This window comes from Furipterus horrens, unplaced genomic scaffold (assembly GCF_987537825.1).
Source record: "Furipterus horrens unplaced genomic scaffold, mFurHor1.1.pri manual_scaffold_2, whole genome shotgun sequence".
In the NCBI taxonomy this organism is placed as follows: domain Eukaryota; kingdom Metazoa; phylum Chordata; class Mammalia; order Chiroptera; family Furipteridae; genus Furipterus; species Furipterus horrens.
Window position 1 is genome coordinate 63,107,130 of NW_028327172.1, and position 22,358 is coordinate 63,129,487.

The following is a 22,358-nucleotide window of genomic DNA, read 5'->3' on the forward strand; positions in this document are numbered from 1 at the left end:
CTATGAGACCCGACGAGACCCTGGGCGGCGGCGGCGGTTGGGCCCGGCGGCGGCGGCGGCGGCGGCGATGAGACCCGGTGCGGCGGCCGTGGGACCCGGTGCATCGGCGTTGGGTCCCGTAAGCGGCGGCGGTGGGACCCGGTGGCGGCGGCGTTGGGACCTAGGGGCGGAGGTGGACCCGGAGGCGGCGGCGGTCGGAATCGGGGCGCGGCGTTGGGACCCGGCGACGGCGGCGGGACGCGGGTGGGGGGCCGGCGGCGGCGGCGGCGGCGGGACGGGGGCGGGGGCCCGGCGGCGGCGGCGGCGGCGGCGGCGGGACGGGGGCGGGGGGCCGGCGGCGGCGCCGGCGGCGGCGGCGGGGGTCCGGCGGCGGCGGCGGGAGCTGGGGCGGCTTCCGGGGCTGGGACGGCAGGAGGACCCCTGGTGTCGGTGGAAGTGCTATCGGCCACCGCCCCTCCCGCCGCCGCCGCTGCCGGCCTTCCCGCCGATAGCACCTCCGCCGCCGTCCCCACTTCTGTCCAAGACTCCGCCGCTGATCCGACAGGCGTGGCCACCGACGCTGCACCGGCCGTCCCCGGCTCTCCGACGTCCTCTCCTACCTCCTCTGCCACTGGGACCGCCGCCGCCGCTACCACTCCAGCCGCTGCCACGCACCGCTCCTGCCGGACCCGATCCCGCTACCGCCGGCCCCGGTACCACCGCCGCCGGCCCCGATCCCAGCGGCAGCAGAGGTAGGAGAGGCCGTCGGAGAGCCGTCGGAGAGCCCAGGGCGGCCAGTGCAGGGTCGGTGGCCCCGCCTGTCGGATCAGCAGCGGAGTCTTGGACAGAAGCCAGGTTCGCATGCGCCTGCCCGTGCCCCAGCCGGAGATGGAGAAACTGCAAGCAAAGTAATACACACCGACGGGAGCAGAAGACCTCAGCCGGTCAGAAGGATTGAGGTACTTTGTGATGCTTCTATGATCTTAGCAAACTTTTATGCCACCGAGTGGAACCTGCTTCATTGCCCTAGGAGTCTTTTGTATAGTCCCGCTAATGAGTGAGACATCCTTTGACCTGAGTGATTAGATGCCTCTAGAATCTGTAAATATGACATACATGACTGCATTTTCCCGAAGGTGGGCGGTGGGACCCGGGGGCGGTGGTGGCCGGAGCAGTGGCGGCGGCGGAGGTGATATCGGTCGGTGGCAGTGGCCGGAGCGGTGGAGGCGGCGGCGGCGGCGGCGGTCCCAGTGGCGGCTGAGGTAGGAGAGGCCGTCGTAGGGTGGGCGGGGGCAGCGGTTCGGCGGTGGGACCCGGGGGGGCGGCGGGAGCGGGAGAGGCGGCGGTGGGACCCGGGGGGCGGCGGTGGACCCGGCGGCGGCGGCGGCGGCGGCGGTGGGACCTGGGGGGCGGCGGTTGGACCCGGGGGGCGGCGGTGGGACCCGGGCGGCGGCGGTGGGACCCGGGGGGCGGCGGGAGCGGGAGAGGCGGCGGTGGGACCCGGCGGGGGCGGCGGTGGGACCCGGTGGGACCCGGCGGCGACCGCGGTGGTCCCAGTGGCGGCGAAGGTAGGAGAGGCCGTCGGAGGGTCGGCGGGAGCGGGGGTTCGGCGGTAGGACCCGGGGCGGCGGCGGTGGGACCCGGCTGCGGCGGCGGTGGGACCCGGGAGCGGGGGCGGTGGGACCCGGGGTGGCGGCGGTGGGACCCGGCTGCGGCGGCGGTGGGACCCGGGGCGGCGGCGGTGGGACCCGGGGGCGGCGGTAGCCGGAGCAGTGGCGGCGGCGGCGGCGGTCCCAGTGGCGGCTGAGGTAGGAGAGGCCGTCGTAGGGTGGGAGGGTGAGGGGGCGTCGGCGGTGCGACCGGGGGCGGCGGCGGTGGGACCCGGGGGGCGGCGGTGGGACCCGGGTCGGCGCCGGTGGGACCCAGCGGCGGCGGCGGCGGTACCCGTGTGGGGGGGCGGCGGGACCGTGGGGGCGGGCGGCGGCGGCGTTGGGACCCGGAGCGGCGGCGGTGGGACCCCGGGGCGGCGGTAGCCGGAGCAGTGGCGGCGGCGGCGGAGGTCCCAGTGGCGGCTGAGGTAGGAGAGGCCGTCGGAGGGTGGGCGGGAGCGAGGGGAGGTGGGGGGGCGTCGCGGAGGGACGGGGGGGTCGGGGCGGCGGCGGCGGGAGCTGGGGCGGTGGCGGGACCTGGGGCGTCGGTGGAAGTGCTATCGGCCACCGCCCCTCCCGCCGATAGCACCTCCGCCGCCGTCCCCACTTCTGTCAAAGACTCTGCCGCTGATCCGACAGGCGGGGCCACCGACCCTGCACCGGCCGGCCCCGGCTTTCCGACGGCCTCTCCTACCTCCTCTGCCACTGGGACCGCCGCCACCGCTACCACTCCAGCCGCTGCCACGCACCGCTCCTGCCGCCCCCGCTCCAGCCGCCGCCGGCCCGGTCCCAGCGGCAGCAGAGGTAGGAGAGCCGTCGGAGAGCCATCGGAGAGCCAGCGGTGGCCGGTGTAGGGTCGGTGGCCCCGCCTGTCGGATCAGCGGCGGAGTCTTTGACAGAAGCCACGTTCGCATGCGCCTGCCCGTGCCCCAGCCGGAGATGGAGAAACTGCAAGCAAAGTAATACACACCGACCGGAGCAGAAGACCTCAGCCGGTCAGAAGGATTGAGGTACTTTGTGATGCTTCTATGATCTTAGCAAACTTTTATGCCACCGAGTGAAACCTGCTTCATTGCCCTAGGAGTCTTTTGTATAGTCCCGCTAATGAGTGAGACATCCTTTGACCTGAGTGATTAGATGCCTCTAGAATCTGTAAATATGACATACATGACTGCATTTTCCCAAAGGCGGTGGCACTGACTGTAAGTGATGATGGAGAAAGCAGCGATGGGCCCAGTTCATCACAGGAAATAGTGTGGGGAAGGCCAGGGGAGGGGGAGCGAGGGCTGGGTGCAGGTGGGCCAGGCTGGGGATCATGGGGGACATCTAGAATGCAGCCCGCCTGGGGACTGAACCTGACCGCGAATCCAATGGATGACCTTTCACTTTGCCGGACGATGCCCAGCCGACTCGCGGCACCAGTTCGTCAGGGCTGCGCAAACTCATTTCAAGACAAAAAGTAAAACAATAAACACAACAAATAACATCAAAAAAAGTAAGTTCTCAGATATCTCGCAAGTAGCTCCTGCTCTAACCTAGTAGTCAGGATGTCCCCTGCTCCTGCTGTTTCCAGCCGGCGTGGCTCCAGCCCTCGTATTCGGCCAGGCAAGACCTTGCAAATACCTGATCCCGGCCAAGCGAGCTGGCCTTCCTTTTGGAACTTCAGCTTTCACCGTGCCCTACAGTCCAGCCCCAAAAGGTGCACAGCGCCGGGACTGAGACACCCTCCTCCAGCTTAATCGGCCTCTCTTCCCGTATTGTCTTCTCTCAGCCACTTCTGTTCTAACAGGTAAGACTGCGGTATGTTTTTTAATTCACTTCCTTCTTGATTTTAGAGTTTGCATATGTGATTCCTAACACACGTCCTTGGGTTGGAAATACTTTGCGTTGTTTCTCTACTCCAACCCAAGAAGACCATAGAATCTCTTTATAATTGAGGCCTTCATTCCTTTTCATTAGTTGATTAGTAAAAGATTCCTTCCTTTGGCGGTGAAACTGGTTTGGATCTCTGAAATCTAAAGCCATGTCACTGCTCAACTTGAAATCACATAGGGGCCCTGAACTTGTGGACAAACCACTTATATTCACAGTCGGTCCCGCCACACTTTTTAATGGGCCTGGAGGACGCTCAGAACCGCATAAACAGACACCAGATTTTGGTACTGCTGATTCAGTACATTAAACATGTAATGCTAAATACATTGTACAGTCTCAGCCCGAAGACCTGCTGGGAAACGCAGTAAAGCCATCAGTAAAAAAAGCGTTCTTAACTTTATAATGCTGGAGTATCCTGCAACGTCCCTCATACCTAGAATTGAGTCTTCAGTTTTTATTAAGACCTGTGTGGTAAGCACTTGCTAAGATACGTTTTAAAAAATGTTGGTGCTTATAAACAGCAGAGGCAGTTAGCTGTTCTGAATTGTCAAGGTCATCAATCCCTCATGACCTCCCTTACTAAAATTTGTGATGTCAAGCCACTTGCTCTGGCCATACCAGTTATTTTGGTATTGAAATGTTTCTCCATGTATAACTTAAGATGCCAACCACAGCACTAGACCTTGTGTTTTGAGGAGCTTTCAATAAGTTAGACCTTTTTCTCTTCACTCAAAGTTGGAACTAATTGAGGGGGAAAAAAAGAGAGGGAAAAAAAAAAAAAACCCACAGAAGAGCCTTGGGAATGGGAATAGGATAGAGATCAAAATGTCAGGTTGCTACTATTAAAACTCTTGGAGAACAAGACTCAGGAGTGAGGTCAACAGGGTTGCCAGTGCTGTCACACTCATAGCCTAGCCTAGCCTAGCGTCGTGCGTGAGAATTGGGCCTGCAATGTAAATGCCCTTACCCAGCACAGGGAGAGAGGAGAAAGAAAGTGACTAGTGCTTATCTCCTTTTAATAGATCAGTTTCACCACATAAGGAAACACGAGTCGAGGGATGTCACTGCCCCGAACAGTGGCCCGGGAATGAATTCATTCAGAATGGGGTGAGAAGCCCAGAGCCTCGTACTACTGTAGGTTCCTCCACAAAGAAACAAGAAGCCTGTGCGTGCAGTAAGTTTGTCCCTCCCCCCAATCAACTACCATATGACTGGCCTCTATTAGTTTTATAATACTGTTCCTACTGTTACTAAATACGTCATCAAGTTGCATTTTGTTCTTCTAACACGTATGTTCTCCTTTCTAGGTCCTCCCGTATGATCCTCTGTTTGACTGGACCATGAACCCTTGGAAAGCTTCGTATTCACAGCAGGGGCTGGGGATGAAACTGAGCTCCACTTCACTCTGAATGCGGATGGACCAGGAACGCAAACAGTCTCCGGTGAGCAGTATTTTAGGAAGAGCCGTCAGTTGTTCAGATTTTCCTATTCCCGAGGCTCTTTGAAATGATCTGCCTCATTAATGCCTTTGTGTTCTTGTCATTAGTGAAATTGGCCAGAGTTTCAACAAAGTTCCTGAGGATCTCTTGATGAGAATACAAGAGAAGCTCAAAGGAGTGGAGGAAGGAGCTGTGCTCAGTGTGGGTGGACGAGCCAATTTACTCCTACAACAGGCCATGGGCCCCCCCAAGACCTCCGCCGACCTTTCCCAGGGTGGAAAACTTGCGTGTGATATTCAGCATATGAATCACTCTTGAATTCAAGCTTTGGAAATTATACGCTGGCCTTTATCTCGAACCCACGCACATAACGTTGAATATATAGTATTACTCCTTAACTAAGCAAACTAGCTACTGTGTTTTTTTAAAAAAATGTGAACTTCTCACTTGGGTCACTTAGACATGCTTTGAGGGTCTCAAGGAACATCTCTTCTTGCGCCCTTCAGACATAATTGTCATTCATGCTCCGTTTCTTGGCTAAACAGCTATTTGTTTTTCTTCTCAAGTACACGCTGTATCATTTTCAGTAGAATCTCTAACTTGACGCTTCAGCTGAAACAGGCAGCAGGAAAGCAAGAGCGTCACTGGCAGCTTTTCCTCTAGGATGAGTACAACAAATGTCCTGCTGGTTTTGAGGTGGCCTTTCCTTACAACCTGCTTCCCCGATTTTACGTATGAATGAAAGATATTCAATATTCGTATGTAAAAGGAAGAAAGCCCCTTCAAAATAGTAACCATCTCTATATAGCATGGTCAAACTACCTTAAAAATAAGCAATGTTGAAAACAAGTTAGTGTTTAAGAAGTATTTTTGGATTTTCAATAGCAAAATCATGCAAGGTTACTGGATAAAGAGTTGTTATATTGTGGAGAACACATTTCAGAGACACAGATATAGTATGGTTACTAGTTTTAAAAAATGTATCTTGGACCTACTCATTCTTTTCTCTTTATCTTTGAAGCTCTCTGTGTTTCCTATTACTTCTCTTTGGGTGATGCCTTTTTCTCTGTTTTCTAGTCATGAATTAGCTTGTCAGCTGTTCATATAACCTCCTAAAATTATTCATTGGGTTGCTGTTAATTTCTAGCTGCGTATCATTCTTCAGATCTGCCTGTTGTTTCAGGGTGCCTAGTTGTTTTCTTAACTTTTCAGTTCCTTTTACGTCAGTGGTCACTTTATACATGCTCATTTTATAGTGTCTCTAATGGTTCTATTAAAACAATTTCCTCTTGTCTGTATGTGTTGATTCTCATATCTGGTAGACTGTTTACGCAGGTATTTTGTAGTTTTGAAAGAGGAGCTCATTTTCAGCAGGGCTTTCTCTGTACTACTCTTGAGTGACGTGTGAAGAATAGTGCCTTCTGGATAAGTTTCGTGTCTCCTTATGTCCTATTCCCAGGGCTGTTACCGACAAAGGACCGCTATTATTTTAATTTCTCAGCTTCAGAGTTTCCAGACCTCGAGGAATGTGAAGACCCCCCCAGGCCAGGACAGACACTTTTCCTCTTCACCTGCCCGTCCTAGTGGCAGAGTGTTCTCTTGACTTCCCTTTCACTGAGGGGTCATCCGCGACTTGCCTCCTGTTTATGGAGGGCTTTGGGGGAGGGGCATTTAATTCCCACCTGCTGCCTTTTGCAAGGCCAAGGTTCCATGAGTTCCCTTATAGCTTGTTCAAGCTGAAACCCACAGGTTGATGATGAGATGGGCAAATTGTGCCAGGCCAGCTAGGAGAGCTAGAATGTCAGCTCACAGCTTATGTGTCTACTTTTCAGTTTCCTTCCATTTTGGCCCTCAGGATGTCCCCTTACTTTCTTGTAAGTTCTCCTCTTCATGTAATAGATTGTTTCTTACATCTTCTTCAGCATTTCTGTGTTTTGTTGCAGAGGAAGAGTTGAGCTATCAAGTTTGCTCCACAGCTAGAAATGGGACACTTTCCTGTCTCCATACTGTCATCAGATAACAAGTAAAACTACTGACTTGCCTATTGGTGAATAGAATTCCTCTTCCACCCTTAGGAAGGTGTTCGTTTCTGCTGCAGAGATTAAGAAACGGGTGGTTGAACTTTCCTCGTATTGTTTAGGTAACCAGTTTATGTAAATAGTTGTTTCTCTTTTGAAGGGTTAGCGTTTCTGTCTCTTGCCAATAGCAAGCACTCACTCAGCTCTTAGCTCCCCATCTTCCTCCCCCTCCTCAAACAATCTCTAGCACTTTGTAGACTATAAATTTCTTGGTTTGGTTTCTGGAGCGCTGTTCTTAATATTATTTTTCCTTTCCACTTGCAAACTCATCTCGGTGTATCTTCTTCTTCTAGGCTGACTTCACTGGTCATAAAACTACCATTATATACCAAAGATTAGTAAATCAAAGGAATGTATGCAATTTCGAATGTCTTTAGTTAAGAAAGCCTTGAAATCTTCATGAACGAATAAAAAGTGATCAGTTAGATGATAGTATAGGTAAATGAATTTGTAACTAATTCTTGCTAATAGATGTATCCAAAGAGCTTTGAATAACATCGTGAACCGACTCTTCAGCCTTTAATAGTGTACCATGAGGCTTCTGTCCCGTTCAAATATTCTTACTAATGGCTTTGAAAAGTTTACCCAATATACAGATAACAGAGGTAGGGGAATTATAGGTAAGGAAATTAGAATTCTAAAAGATTTTGACAAGCTGGAACACTGTCTAGAAATAAATAGCACAGGAATTTACCGAGAACAGATGGGCAGTGCTTAGGTTCATAAAACATTAGTTACAGAATATCTGTTGTATGCTGAGTACCTAATGTGCGTTATATGCAGCATCTTTTGCAAGATTAGCAGCGTTATTTCAGTTTACACCTGGGGAAAGTAAAACTTGGAAAACTAAAGTAAGGATATTAAGGCCACAATGTAGTGAATCGATCATACAAGTCCATGGAGTATCCCTAACTTGAAAAGCTAAAAATGTAGATATGGGCTAAAGCAAATAATCGCAAAGAGAAAAACCTTTGGACTTGTTAAAGACTTAAGTAAGCTAGGTTTAAAAAATGTAAAACCTGTTATACTGGCTTGAAATAATAGAGATATGTGCCGTTTGGAATATTTTAATTGCACCTTAATGAAGTGATGTGTTTTGTAGTGATGTCTTTTAAGTACTATTGAATGTATTTCTTTACTATTCTGTGACCTGTTTTTGAATAAATATTTCTAAAACAAACATATGCTAAGACTCATTCACGTTATTCAAGTGTGTGCGTGTTCTGTGTGCCAGGCACGGTGCTGGTTCCCAGGGCAACAGCAGTGAAGCGGGGCAGGCACAGGCAGCCCTTACGCGGCTCCGTCTGGGTCAGACCTGCAACTCAGCGTGCCGTGTGAGCTGGGAAGCCTGCTACTCAGAACCGGCCCGGTGCGCTGCATCTCGGATAGTCTGAACTGTCTGCTTGTTTTCCTTAACTGTCCCACGACAACAAGGCAAATGAATGTTCTTTGGACCTAGAGAGTGACCTAGTTGACATTTCCAGTGTCTAAAAGATATGTGTTGGAATGTGACAGATACAAAGATCCCGTCATCTCAGATGTGAAGTTTGTATGCCGCACGTTCCTTTTTTCTTTTTCCCTTTTGTTCCTTTTTTCAGGAAAATTGAATTTATTGGGATGACATTGGTTAATGAAACCGTACAGGTTTCAAGTGCACAGCTCCATAATACCTCATCTGCACTGCCTGTTCTGTGCTCACCACCGGAAGTCAGGACTCCTCTCACCCCCGTGGGTCCCCTCTTGCCCTTCTCCGCCTCCCCACCCCCCCTTCCCTCCAGCATCACCATTCTGTTGTCTGTGCCCTTCTGTTTGTTTGTTCTTGCTTAATTAATCCCTTCTCCTTTTGAACCCAGCCTCCCAACCTGCCTCCTTCCTGAGAGTTCTCAGTCCGTTCTCTGTATCTATGAGTCTGTTTCTATTTCGTTTACTTTGTTCATTAGAGTCCACATATCAGTGGCATCATACGGTATTTGTCTTTAATGACTGGCTTATTTCACTCAGCATAATGCTCTCCAGGTCCATCCATGCTGTCACAATAGGAAAGATTTCCTTTTTTTCCCCGTTTCTCTCTCTCCCCCCGCCCCCCCTTCCGTTCTGTTTAAAATCAGTAAACATATGCTTGGGTGAGAATTTTTTAAAAAATGAAACCATGAGGAGTGTTATCTCCCTCCCCTTCACGGAGTCAACTCCTCTTGCTCTACAGTTCCCAGCTCAAGGGTTTCTTCCTCTGGGTGGCCTTCTTCTCTAGGTCTTGACTGCCCTCCTTCAGAGCTTGTGTCTCCATCCATAATACACATTTGCAAGTGTGGTTACCATACAATGAGAGGGATAACAGAGTGTACTAAAATAATGAGTGTGAATTCTTAATGGAATTATCATGCACACGTGGGTCAATGTGCAGAACAGAGTTTTCCAGCTGTAAGGAATGAACAGTACTGTAACCCATTATTCATTCAACAAATATTTTTTAGCCTCTTGATGTAATAAGCATTGAAGTGGGGGAGGCAGATAATAAATGAAGAGGATATGCTTGCTATGATATTATGTGATCTAAAATAAGTAGCAATTAGTTATAGCAAAGAGGATACAGCAGGGAGAGGGTGGGTATGAAAGAGTTGCTTTTTTCTGTGGCTTCAGTAAGGCTTCCCTGAGCAGATGACATTCGGAGGCCAGGAGAGGATCTGGTGGAAGAGCTTCCTGGGCGGGGTAGGAAGGCAAAGGCCTGGAGATGGAAGGATCCAGCATAGCTGAAAGACAGCTAAGGGGCTGGTGTGATGGGAGCATCGTGGGCCAGGAGGAGAGCAGTCACATGCGATAGGAGCGAGGCAGCCAGAGGACCGATTTGTAAGGCCTTGAAAGTACTTGGACTGGTTAAACTGGCCGGTCGTCCTGGTGTGTACTCAAGAGCCCTTTACCTCTCCCTGATTTTCTCAGGGTTTTGGGTTTTTTTTAAATATTTTATTTCTTTATTTTTAGAGAGAGGGGCAGGGAGGGAGAAAGAGTGAGAGAAATATCAATGTGTGGTTGCCTGTCACATGCCCCCAACTGGGAACCTGGCCCCCAACTCAGGCATGTACCCTGACTGGGAATCGAACTGGTGACCCTTTGGTTCACAGGCCAGCACTCAAGCCCCTGAGCCACACCAGCCAGGGCCTCCTCAAGGTTTTTAGAGGCAATGTCCCAAACAGTAGCATGAGTGAGCCACCCCACTCTCCTTTCCACACCTGATTTATGTTCACCTGAATCCCGACCTAAGCAAAGCTTCTCTGGGTAAGTGTATTTTTGCATTGAGGTACCTTATTGCAATAAGTATGGAACAAGAGGGATGTGTAGGGTACAGTGATTGCAACGGAACCTTTTTCCTTTAGCCCTGTCCCCATGCAATGGTGCCCTACAAGACCCGTTATTCCCCCGGTCCCGGACAAAACTCCAAGGAGAACCTTTAGACACTCATTCTCACATCAGGATGGAAAAAAAGTGCAAAGAACTGATGTCAAAGAGCGTGAGGTCTACGAGGATCACGGCAGTCATCTTTGAAATCCACCTGTATTACATCTAGAAGAGGGATGTCCAGCCTGGGCTACTTCAAAAGTCTACTGTGACTGTCAAGCAAGGAGACTTGTCTCATATTTCCTTTGAGATGCTGAGAGCAGGGTTGGGGTACAGAACAGCCCCAAACACAAGGTGGTGAAGGGAGACTGCGAGCTGCACCTTGGGAAGAGTCCACCACGCTTGCGTCCTGGCTTATGTGTTCTTCCAATTTTCAAATGATTCTAAACAAACCCAAATTTATATTTCTATATTTAGCAGCCCCCAGTTTGATTCTGATCCTGTCTGGAGACTGACTGCATGGCCTTCTGCCAGTGATTAAATTAGTCTGTGGGATATCTATTGCTCAGAGCTAACCAATGGTCATGTGATATTTTTAGCAGCTGCAATATAATGTTAGTAAAATTGTGCATTTTTATGACTTTTTAAAGTAACCCCTAATACAGGGGCCACAGATCTCTGCAAACAAGAGAGAAACAGAGTGGGTTCTTCATTATGAGGCGGGCAAGAGCAGAGTGCATCCGGGTAGGAAGCCCCCCCACCCCTCCACCAAAACACTGCTCTCAGGCCATGCGGAGCAGTGGCGCTCTCTCCCTGACTAGCCACTTCCTTTGCCACGCCAGAAGAAAACGATGAGCAGAAAGTGGGGGATGTGGGGGAGAGCCCTCTAAATCAGCCGTGCCCGTGTGCCCTGAAAGACCCACTTACTGCACTGAAGGCCTCCTCGTCGGCCCCCAGCCCCACCCCTGCTGGACCCGTCGCCTCGCTTGGCACACACTCGCCCCCAGGCCTTCCCGCACACAGTCCCTTCTGCCTGGACGCTCTCGTCCCATCCCCGCCTGCCAAGCCATCCCGCAGGCTCACCACCACAGTCTCCAGGAAGGCCTCTCGCTTGTTTCAGGCAGAAGCCGTCTATCTCTGGTCTCCATGTTATTTCGGAAAAGATAGAAAACTAGTCTCTCTTGAAGTGAACACAAAGGTCCTCCAAGGCAAGCAAGTCTGAGAGACCATCGCAGCCGAGAGGAAACCAGGGGGACACAGCAGCTCAGTGTCCCGTGGGGGCCGGGATGGGGCCTGGGTGGGGCCTGGGGCAGAAGCAGGAGTCACATAAGGACAAGGTTTGCAGTTTCCCTCCTGGTGAGAGTCAGCATTGGTTCATGAATTGCACCAAATGGGCCACGCAGCGTGAGGCGGTATGGAGGGGAGACTGGGTGCAAGGGACACGGGGATCCTCCGTGTTGTCTTTACAACTTTCCTGTAAATCTAAAACTGCTCTGCATGAAAGAGTTATTGAAAACACAGGAACAGGAAGGACCTCCACAGTCAAAGCCGATGAGAATGAGGTGGACAGACGGTCGTTGCCAACCACGTCTGCCTCAGGAGAGGGAGCAGAGGGACCCGGAGCCCAGGGGCAAACCCCCCTGTCCGCTTCATTCCCCAGACCCGACCTGCACAAACACGTGGAAATGAAGACTTAACATTTGCCACTGAGACCTCACAAATGTGCAAAACTACACAAGCGGTGTGCAGTATTTGGAAGAGGAAATAAAATGTCACCTGATACAAAAATAATTGCTTTTTTTTTTATTTGGAAAGTCATATGCTGATATCTATTAAATTGAAAAATACATACAGCCTTTGACAACGCGGGTTCACCTGAGAGCTCAGCCTTCAGGAGCGAGCAGCGGCAGAAACCCGGGAGGAGCGAGCAGGCGCCGGCGCGGCGCGCTGCTTCCGGGGGAACCGGCGGGATCGATCGCGGTCCAGGCAGACGCTGTGACCGTATCGCGGTTCCGTCAAAGGACGGGAGCTTCGGACTCAGCGGATGTCTCTGGATTCCTGTCAGCGAGAAAAGCAAGTCCTAGAGGGAAAAATGGGGAGAGAGACTGATTAATGAGTTTCCTTCTGAGGTGATGAAAACTTCTAGAATTAGATAGTGATGGTGGTTGTACAACATTGTGAGTGAGCTAAAATCACTGCATTGTACATTTTAAATGGTTAAAATGATGAGTGCTATGTTATAGTATTTACCACAATAAAAAAGAACACCTACTAAATCCTATAGATGTGTGCATTTTCAGAGTGCTGCTCTAAGGACCCTCCTCACTCGAGGAGACCCTTGCTATGACGAGTGTGCTGTGGGAGGAGGAATGAGTCCCCCAGCCTGCCTGGGACCCAGGGCTCCGGCGCAAGGAAAGAAATCCCTCCCAGGGGGAAAGGAAGGAGCTGGGAAGAGCACTGTGGGGTTAAGGGTAAAGCGGAGAGGCCCCCTGGCTGGGGCTGGGAGGAACCCGTCAGGCAGGAATGTTTTAGACAGACGTGCCGAAGAGCGTGCTCTCTCCACCATGACCTCACAAACCCTCAGTAGAGCACCGAACTTGTTTACGAATGCTTAGCTGGCGCACATTTACTGTGTCAAGTTTTCCTCGGAGGCCAAGGAAGAGGATGGGGTTTAAGTGAAGGTCAAGAAGAAGCTAAAAACTGGGTGAGCCCATGGAGACCTGGAGGATGAGCTTCAATGGGGCACGCTTCTTTAGAAGTCATGTTCCCCTGAGCCTCAGTTAACGGGGAGGGGGCACACCTGTTACAGATGGACATGCTTGGGGTCTTGTCCATCTTTATGGTCCCTGTACTACTTAATACAATGCCAAGCACATAGTAGGTGTCCACTAAACATTTATGGAATAGAATTGTATTAATATGGATCCTTATCTAGAGATATAATTGATATGCAACATTGTATTAAGTTTAAGGTGTACATTGCTCTATTTCTATATTGTAATATGATTACCACTACAGCATTAGCTAACATTTCTATCTCATCACATAATTATCATTTCTTTCTTGTCGTGAGAACATTTAACACTTAAGATCTAGTCTCCTAGCAACTTTGAAGTATATGATACAATATTATTGATTATCATCACTATGCTGTGCCTTAGGTGTCCGGAACCTATTCGTCTTCTACACACAAATCTGCGCCCTTTGACCAACATCTCCCCAATCTCCCCATCCCCCAGCCCCTGGAAACCACTGTTCTACTTTCTGTTGCAACAAGTTTGACGTTTTTAGATCCCACATATTAGTGACGCCACTCGGTATTTTTCTTTCTCTGTCTGGCTCATCTCACTTAGCGTAATGTCCTTGAGGGTTCATCCATGCTGTTGCAAATGTCAGTATTTTCTTCCTTCTTGTAGCTGAATAATATTCCATTGCATAGATATACACCATATATTCCTTATCAATTTATGCATTAAAGAACACTCAGGTTGCTTCCAAAGAATGCTGCAATGAACATGGGCTACAGATACCTCTTCAAGGTAGTGGTTTTATTTTCTTCAAATATGTCCCCAGAAATGAGTTGCTAATTCATATACCGTAGTCCCTCTCTATATTGTGGTTCACTTATCGCGGCCTCACTGTATCGCGAGATTTTTAAAAATATTATATTTAATTATTTATCGCGGATTTTTTCCTATATCATGGGATTTTGCAGTGCTGTATATATATGCTGTTAAAGTTACATAGGTTTAAGAGTGTAGAATAAATGTAAGGTTCCTACTTCGCGGGGGGTGGGGGGGTCTAGAACATAATACCTGCAATAAGTAAGGGAATACTGTAGTTCTATTTTGAATTTTTTGAGCAACTTCAGTAGCATTTTTGACAGTGCCTATATAAATTTACATTCCCACCCTAAAACAAGACTTATCCTTACCAACACTTATCCCCACATCCTTACCACCATTTATTTATTTTCTTTTTGGTGATGGCCATTCTGACAGGTGTGAGGTGACATCTCATTGTGGTTTTGATTTGCACTTTCCTGATAACTCGGGATGTTGAGCATCTTTTCACATACCAGTTAGCCATCTGTATGTCTTCTTTGGAAAAATGTCTGTTCAGATCCTCTGCCTATTTTTTAATTGAAATGTTTGTGTTTGTTGTTATTGTATGTGTTCTTTATATATTTTTGGTTATTAACCCCTTATGCAGTATATGGTTTTCAAGTATTTTTGCCTATTCCATAGGTTGCCTTTTCATTTTGTCGATGGTTTCTTCTGCTGTGCAGAATCTTTTTAGTTTGATGGAGTCACACTTGGTGATTTTTGCTTTGGTTGCTTATGGTTTTGGTGTCATGTCCAAAAAAATCATTGGCAGAATCAGTGTCAAAGAGCTTCTTTCCTCTATGTTTTCTTCTAGGAGTTTTATGGTATCAGATCTTAGTTTAAGTCTTCAATGTGTTTCAAGTTAATTTTTGTGAGTGGTGTAAGACAGGGGTACAATTTCATTTTTGCACATGTGGCTGTCTAGTTTTCCATGCTTAGCTCTGTACATTTCCCTCAGTTCTTTCATAGGCAGCATTAATTTGGCCTCTCAATAAGCCTAAGAAATGCACAGGGCAGGTTTTTTTAGCCCCATGTGATGGATGATCAAACAAGAAGTCAGAAAAGTTGGAAACGCAGCAAGCAGTGGGATTCCCTTTGGGACTCTACATCACAGGACTGATTTTATGAGTAAAGTCAACCATTCTGGGAATGAAACCTCCCAGTTGAAACCAATGTGTTCATTCATCTCACCCTTCTTCTGTTCGCTGATCTTTGCATTCCTCCCATCCGGAACAGCGTTTACAGTAATGGTAAGCCTTACATATGTTTTAGAATTAAATGACACATTTTCTTCCCTAAAAGAGGAGCATATGATCAGGTAGTAATGACAAACCAGTAAACAATCAAAATGCAGTGGTGTAACTATAATTATATTCACTAATTCAATCAAAGTAGTATTTGTTAAGTACTTCCTATATGCCAGGAGCTGGGAAGAGACAGGCGGTGTCATGTGGGATTTCAGCAGCATAGACTCGAGTGGCTGCCAGGAACCAAATCCCAGCTCTTGTGTTTTAGTTTTGGAACATGGGCAAATTATTGAACGTCACGGAGCTTCAGGGTCCTCATCTATACAATGGAGAGCACAAAACATTCCTGACAGGGTAGTAGTGAGGATTATATTAGTTCCTATACATAAAAGCTTCAGAATGGTGCCAGGTCTGTTTAATATACATTAGCTAGTCACCATTACTAGTTATTACGACTAGGAAGCAGTGATGTAAAAGGCAGAGGCTGAAACTAGGAAAAAAAGACTCAGAATTTTTCAAATTACAAACTTAGATTAAAATATATTATTTTTAAAATAATCACCACCACAGAAATATACATATGGTCGGTTGATTTTTTTATAAAGGTGCAAATGGAATTTGATGGGGAAATGAGAATTTTCCATAAATGATGCTGGAACAACTGGACATGCAAAAAAAAAAAAAAAAAAAAATTCAAGCTTTACCTCACACCATACACAAAATTTTACTCTTAATGAACCACAGACCTAAATGAGAAAGTTAACATTACAGAACTTCATCCCATAATGCTCTCCCATACCCCGGTGCAGTCAGCTCTCCCCTCCCCACTCTCCCCTTGCCTTCTGTCCTCTCGTTTTGCTTTTCTTTAAAGAAGCTATGTGAAATGGAATCGCACAATATTTGGTCTTTGGGTCTGGCTTTTGGGTTAGACTAATGATTTTGATTCACTCGTGTTCTTGCACATGTCTGCAGTTTGTCTGTTTCCACTGCTGAGCGGTATTCCATGGTATAGATACACCACATCGGTTAACCCAGCTACATGCGAACACTTGGGTGATTTGCAGTTTGGGGCCATTCTGCATAAGGCTGCTGTGACAGGTCCTTGAATGGACTTAGGTTTTCTTTCACTTGGGTAAACAGCTGTTCATAGGGTAGGTGAATGTTTATAAGAAACTCCAGGCTCTTTTTCAAAGCAGTCGTACAATTTTGCCCTCCTGCAGCCTTTAAGCCAAACTGGGAGGATGATGAAGATGGGGTGGGGGGATCACTGAGCTAGCCTCAGGCCACCTGAGGAGTCACACATACGGTGTCATCTTGCACAAAAAAGCAACCGTTCCTCCCGAGACAGACCCTGAGGAAGACAGACACGGAACTGAGGTACAGAGCAAACTAGCGCCCCCATCTGAACCCAAACCACACACGAGGCCTCACGTTGGCCTCGGCCCCAAACATCTGAAGAACAAGAGAGACAATTTTTTTTTACCTTCCAAGCTTGCATTCTTTATCCACGTGCTCACCCTTTGGGATACAGAATTGAAAATATTTAAGAAACTGGAGGAAGGGACTATTCCGTATGTAGACCAAGGGCCCTCCTCCTGAATTGTTTCCATTTCATGTGAGTATTTGATTCCTATTTGCCTCATTCGCCTAGATTCATTAGGCAGTGACCGAAGTCCCGTGAAATCCAACAGTGCTATGAAAAGCGACAGGAAACCCGAAGAGCATTCTGTGAAAAGGTCTCTCTGCAAGTTCTTCACCGACCACAGCAGCCGTGAGGCCACTCCGCCCCGGGCTCAGGGCCAGAGCGAGGAGAGCGCTGAGCACCAGACAGGGCTGGGCAGGGCCGGAGAAGGAACAGGGCGGGTCACAGGGCTAGCTGGCTGCTGCTCAGGGCTACAGCATGGGGCCAGAACCAGCAGGCAGTCGCAGGGCCAGAGTTGAGACGGGCTCCCCAGGTGTGGGGTGGGGCTTTTCAGACGCCATCCTGCAGAGCTCCCAAGTTCCCACAGAGGACGTGAAGGGGTGGGTCTATGAGACTCTGCGCGACTCTGTCTTCACCCAAAGCATCTCTGACTTTCAGTGGTTTGTATCCTAAGGTTTGTACAAGGCTCATTGCTCTTTTTCTAAGACCAAAAAAAAAACCCATCTTCTTACTAAAAACAATTTTAAAATGACTAGTTGGGAGGTAGAGCCCAAATTTTAGCCTCTACAGAGGCAGAGAGAAAACCTACATGTGTTAAGCAGGCTGGCGAATATATAAAAGGGGGTGGTGGGGACTGTGGCCGACTGGAGGGTCTATACGCCCTCCATGGGGCAGCTACCACAGGACCCCAGTGAGCTGTAGCTCTGAGGGACTGAGGACCCAGTCTTGCCAGACCTGCTGATTTGCAAGAGAACCCAGCCAAACAGATTTTTACATAAAAGCGCTCAATTACTAAAGATCACCAACTAATTCAGTTTATCTTATAGTATCATGTAGATCCAAAAAGCATATTAATACCTGGATTGGCCTCTCAATCACTAACTGGCTCTGGTTTGGAAAATACTAGAAATCACAGCAGCTTTTCATTGTTGGGGTGGGGAACTCACACCTTTCTTGAATGTAGAAGAGCTAGTTCTGTCTTTATATTTTCTGCTAATCATCGTGTCCTCAATGCTTAGCCCGGAGCCTGGCCCTTCACTGCCCAAACCAGCTGTGGAATGACGGGGTGTGTCGTCGTCACCTGGCTCTCTGTTGCACCCACTTAGGCCTCAAATCTCAAACAAATCTCCACTTCTGCTTTGATATTCCAGGTGGCAAACCTTGTGGGAGGTAGACCATTCATGGGTGGGCAAATCTGGCACATCTGTATTTTTCTGGGCACTGCTGAATAATCTAAAAAGACAGGCTGTGTACTTAAGCCAGTCCAAAGCTGTGCTCTGCAGTTCCCAGGTCCTTTTAGGGTACAAGAAACTTCAGTTCACGCCAGGAAACCCCCCACCAGCATCATTTCCACTTAGGAAGGATGGAAGCCTCACTGCTCTGAGGAACAACTCCGGGGCAAAAACACTGATGGTCCTGTGGCTGGAGGTCCAAGAGCTGGCATTCCAGCAGATGCCCATGGTAACTGGAAGCAAGTCCTTCCACGCTTCAAAGTCAGGGGTTCAGCCGACTCTGCCGGACTTGCACGGGATATAACTGAATGATTCTGTGACCCATAGCTCACCTTGACCTACCTAACAGCTAAAAAGAATTGAAGTTGGAAATCAGAGAAAAGTTGTCTTTGTAAGAGTATTTAATGAGCAGTGAGCACCCTTCCCAGCCCTGTGCTGGAGATGTATTCTGTCTTCATCTAAGCCCAGTGACGGGACATCAAGGAACCATATGGAGTCCTTCCCTTGCGTTACCTGGAGTTTGAAGGACACCAAGAACTTCCAACCTCCCTCTAATGGTGCCTCTTCCTAAATAGGAGCTGCTATGGTCTGCGCCAGAGACGTAGACATGTCCTCTTCTGTCCAGGGCAAACGTGCATGAGTGTATCCAATGAATCAGACATGAGCCACAGGAGAGGAAGGCCCTTTGCAGAACTGCTTAAATTCTGCCCAAGAGATAGATCTGCCCCAGGAGGCCTGATGACCCCAACCAGCGGTGAGTGGCCAGACCTAGATTCCTAAGAGCAGAGGGAGAAAAACAGAACTGGCACTCAGAGAAAATGTAATATTCCCAGTACAGACCCAGAGAAACCCACAAATGTACCCCAATAAGTGAAGTCAGTTTTGCTCATCTACTAACTTGCTGTAGTCCGAAGTAGTCAACACTTGATTCCATGAACACCGGGCACACCAGCCCTTTCCTGTCCCTCACCTCTCCTCTCTCCTCTGTTCAGACCTGGAGGGTCAGAAGCCTCATCTAGTAAGCTGGGGGCAGGACAGGAGGCAGAGAGAAACAAGGTGTAAAACTGAACAGAAGCTTCCCACTCACTCCCCACCCAATGTGCACACGAATATATTAATGTGCATGAATTAGATATATTCATTACTAAAATGAGGCTATTCTTGAAGCTAAAAATGACAGGAGAACTATTTAATTGTTAAGAATGAGCTAGCTGACTCTGTTGGCTCCCCAGGACTCTCTCGAAGTGTGAAGAACAATCGCCTGGGAGCTGAGGGGGGGAAGAACAGAATTGTTAAAATAATAGTTTTTTAATATGTAGGAAGACGAAAAGGCATTCAGACCCGGGGAACAGGGTGCCCAGCGGTGTTAAAGGGGTGAGAGTCTGAGGAAGAGCAGGTGGGTTGAGGCGGCCAAAGCAGAGGGCGTGAACAAGGGAGGTGGGGCCAGCTCACAGGGAAGCCTGTTTTCCATGCTCTGAAGTGTGTCCTTCATTCTGCTGGAGACGCAGCTCTCTGAGGAGGCAGAGATACAGTCTGTTGGGTAATTGCAGAAGATAACCCTGGCAACAGCATGGACAGAGACTGGAGTCTCTTTGGAGGTCACTGCTGTGATTCACGTGAAAGATGAAGGCCTGGATTAGGAGAGCTGTGGCTGGAACGGAAAGAGCGTGGATCTGAAAACCTGTCTGGAGGCAGCATTGTCGGGAACTAGCCACTCTTTGGCTAGAAGGAGTGGAGGAAAGAGAGAAGTCAAGGGTGACACCTTCTTAGAGGCTGGGCAACAGGTAGCTGAATGTGCCAGGAGCCTAGATAGGAAATAGAGGAGGAGGAGGAACTCGGAAGGAAAATAATGAGGTCAGTTTCAAACATGGTGAACCGGAGGTGCTATTGGCAGGACTTTCCTGGGAAGACGCCTGAGAAGCAGCTAGAAGTCTGGTCTTGGAACAGCAGAGAGGTTAAGGCTGGTGAGATGGATGCATCTGTCCCACCTCGGCATCCTCTGCAGGAGTGGCTCCAGCATGAGGCACTCATCCACACTGGAAAAATTCTTCCAATTACTTTTTAGCACATCTTAGAAGCAGAAGAGAAAAATGAATCACTTTTTAACATTTTCATTACATTCATTCTAAAATTATACTCTCCTGATTTCCAAGGACTTCCAGTGCCTGGTGTTGATATATAACCACGTAACTTCACCCTCTGTATATAATGCTGAATTACTTACGCCTCTCCCAGGGCTCACTCCTGACATGCGATGTCAAACAGAAATAGAACATGCATCTCCTGCATCTGGGCTGAAACCTTACAGAGAAGTCTATGGGCGGCCATAAATAACCCCCCATGTTCCTGGAAAGGAGCTGTGTGTGCAGACAGGGTAGGGTCACTGCAGATTTATGAGCGCATCCCCCAGGCCGCGGCTCGCACAGCCAGCGCAGGGGCCTGCAGACGGTGGGAGGTCTGAGGTAGCACCACGATGAAAGGACGGCTGGTCCCAGGGCTGTGGGACACCTGGGCACCCCAGGGCCACAGGACACCTTTCCATTTTCTAGCGTTTCTACTGCTACTCTTACAGCCAGGAAAAGACCCTGAGGGTCACTGAATCCTGAGTGTGTTTTCTTACAGCCATTCGAATCTGTCACCAAGCGCACTAGACAAACTTCTGCTATTGTGGCTACAACGTCTCCCCGCTCTTCCACAAGCGCAAAGGTCGGCCTTAGATGAACTGTGCGTGGGTGGGCATTGCCTTCCCGTCTCTTCTTGCTTTTCTTTCTCATTTCCCATACTCTTGGTTCCCCCCCCCCCTCTCTCTCTCTCTCTCCCCCTCATTATCCTATGAAAATCCTCTTCTTGTGCATAATCTGGAGTAAATGACTTTACCTCTCAAGCCCTTCACTTTCTCATTTGTAACATGAAAGTGTAAGACCAAGTGCTTGTCAAACTTGAATGTGCAAGTGATGCCTCTGAGGATGCTGTTAGAATACAGATTCTGATTTAGTATCAGAACACTGGAGGGGGCCTAAGGTTCCACGTTTCTAACAAACTCAGGTGATTTTCATGCTGTTGACCAGAGAACCTCACTTTAAGTATGAAAACAATCCCGGACGGCAGGGCTCCCTTTCCTTGTACCCGCCGTCCATTGGTAGAGCCTGCGAGGAGGGCCGTGGTGGGAGTGCTGGGGATACTTCAGCCTCCGTGGGGGGAAGTTGAACGTGGTAAAATGCTTTCAAAATAAGCACATCAAATATCTGCCTTCAATGAAAGAGATGATCTCTAAGGACTATTATCATTCCATATTTTAAAACATTTGTGTTTTTCTTCAACATGGAGCATTTCTCAGAAGCTGTTTACATATGAAAGAGTCTAATGAACTCATCAGTGTTGATGCTGAATTATGGAGGACTTTTTAGAAATAAAGAGAATGGAAATCATAAAATAAGGGTCAACAAGCAATCAAAAAGGATAGACGGTTAACTAACCAAAAGTTGGCTCATAGAAAATGGTCTTAAGATAGCACTTTGGGAAGAATGTTCAAGAGAAAAGAGAAGATGTAAATAAACACTACAGTAAGTAGAAAGGGAAAAATAACTACAGACATAGGAGATGTTTTAATAATTTTAAGGAAATATTATGAGTGAACAAACACCAGAAAACGTCAGAATCCAGAAGCAACGGGTATGTTGTTTTAAAAGTATAAAAATGAAAAAATTTGAATGTGAAAGAATGGAAAACTTATTCAGGCAAATAATATTTAAGAAAACGAGAACGTAATAAAAAGCCTTCTCCCCAAACTCACACCCAGACACAAAAGCCAGGCACAGAGGGACTTACAGGTGTGTATTATCAAAACTTCAAACAACAAATAACCCTTATATTATACAAGTTGCCTAATAAGAAATAATAATAAAAAGGTTGTTTACTTGACTTGGGGTGGTGAAGCCATAACACATATACAGATGATGTATTACAGAACTGTATACCTGAAAGCTGTGTGCTTTTATCAACCAATGTCACTTCAATAAAGTCAATAAAAAAGTTTAAAAAATAATGTTGAAGAAGGAAAAATGTATAATCTAGATGTCAAAACAAAACTGGGACAATACAAGGAGAGAATATTGTAGGTCCATTTCACTTAGAAATACAAAAAAAAAGTGAAGAAAAGAAATATAAAACACTGACTAACAGAATGTAACACATATTTAAAAATAAGTCATCATAATAGTTTACCCCAGATATTCAGAGAAGGAAAACTCTGACTCCAAAAAACCTCCGCTGCCTTGCGGCA

At 48.3% G+C, this 22,358-nt stretch overlaps 1 long non-coding RNA gene across 1 annotated transcript; it reads left to right on the top strand.

Moving 5' to 3' along the window:
* Positions 1-3,214: 3,214 nt before the first annotated feature.
* LOC150018693 (uncharacterized) lies at positions 3,215-5,177 on the top strand. The gene is made up of 4 exons (XR_016509221.1): positions 3,215-3,417; positions 4,526-4,610; positions 4,811-4,945; positions 5,050-5,177. It is a non-coding gene; the product is annotated as an uncharacterized LOC150018693 (long non-coding RNA).
* The last annotated feature ends 17,181 nt before the right edge of the window (positions 5,178-22,358 follow it).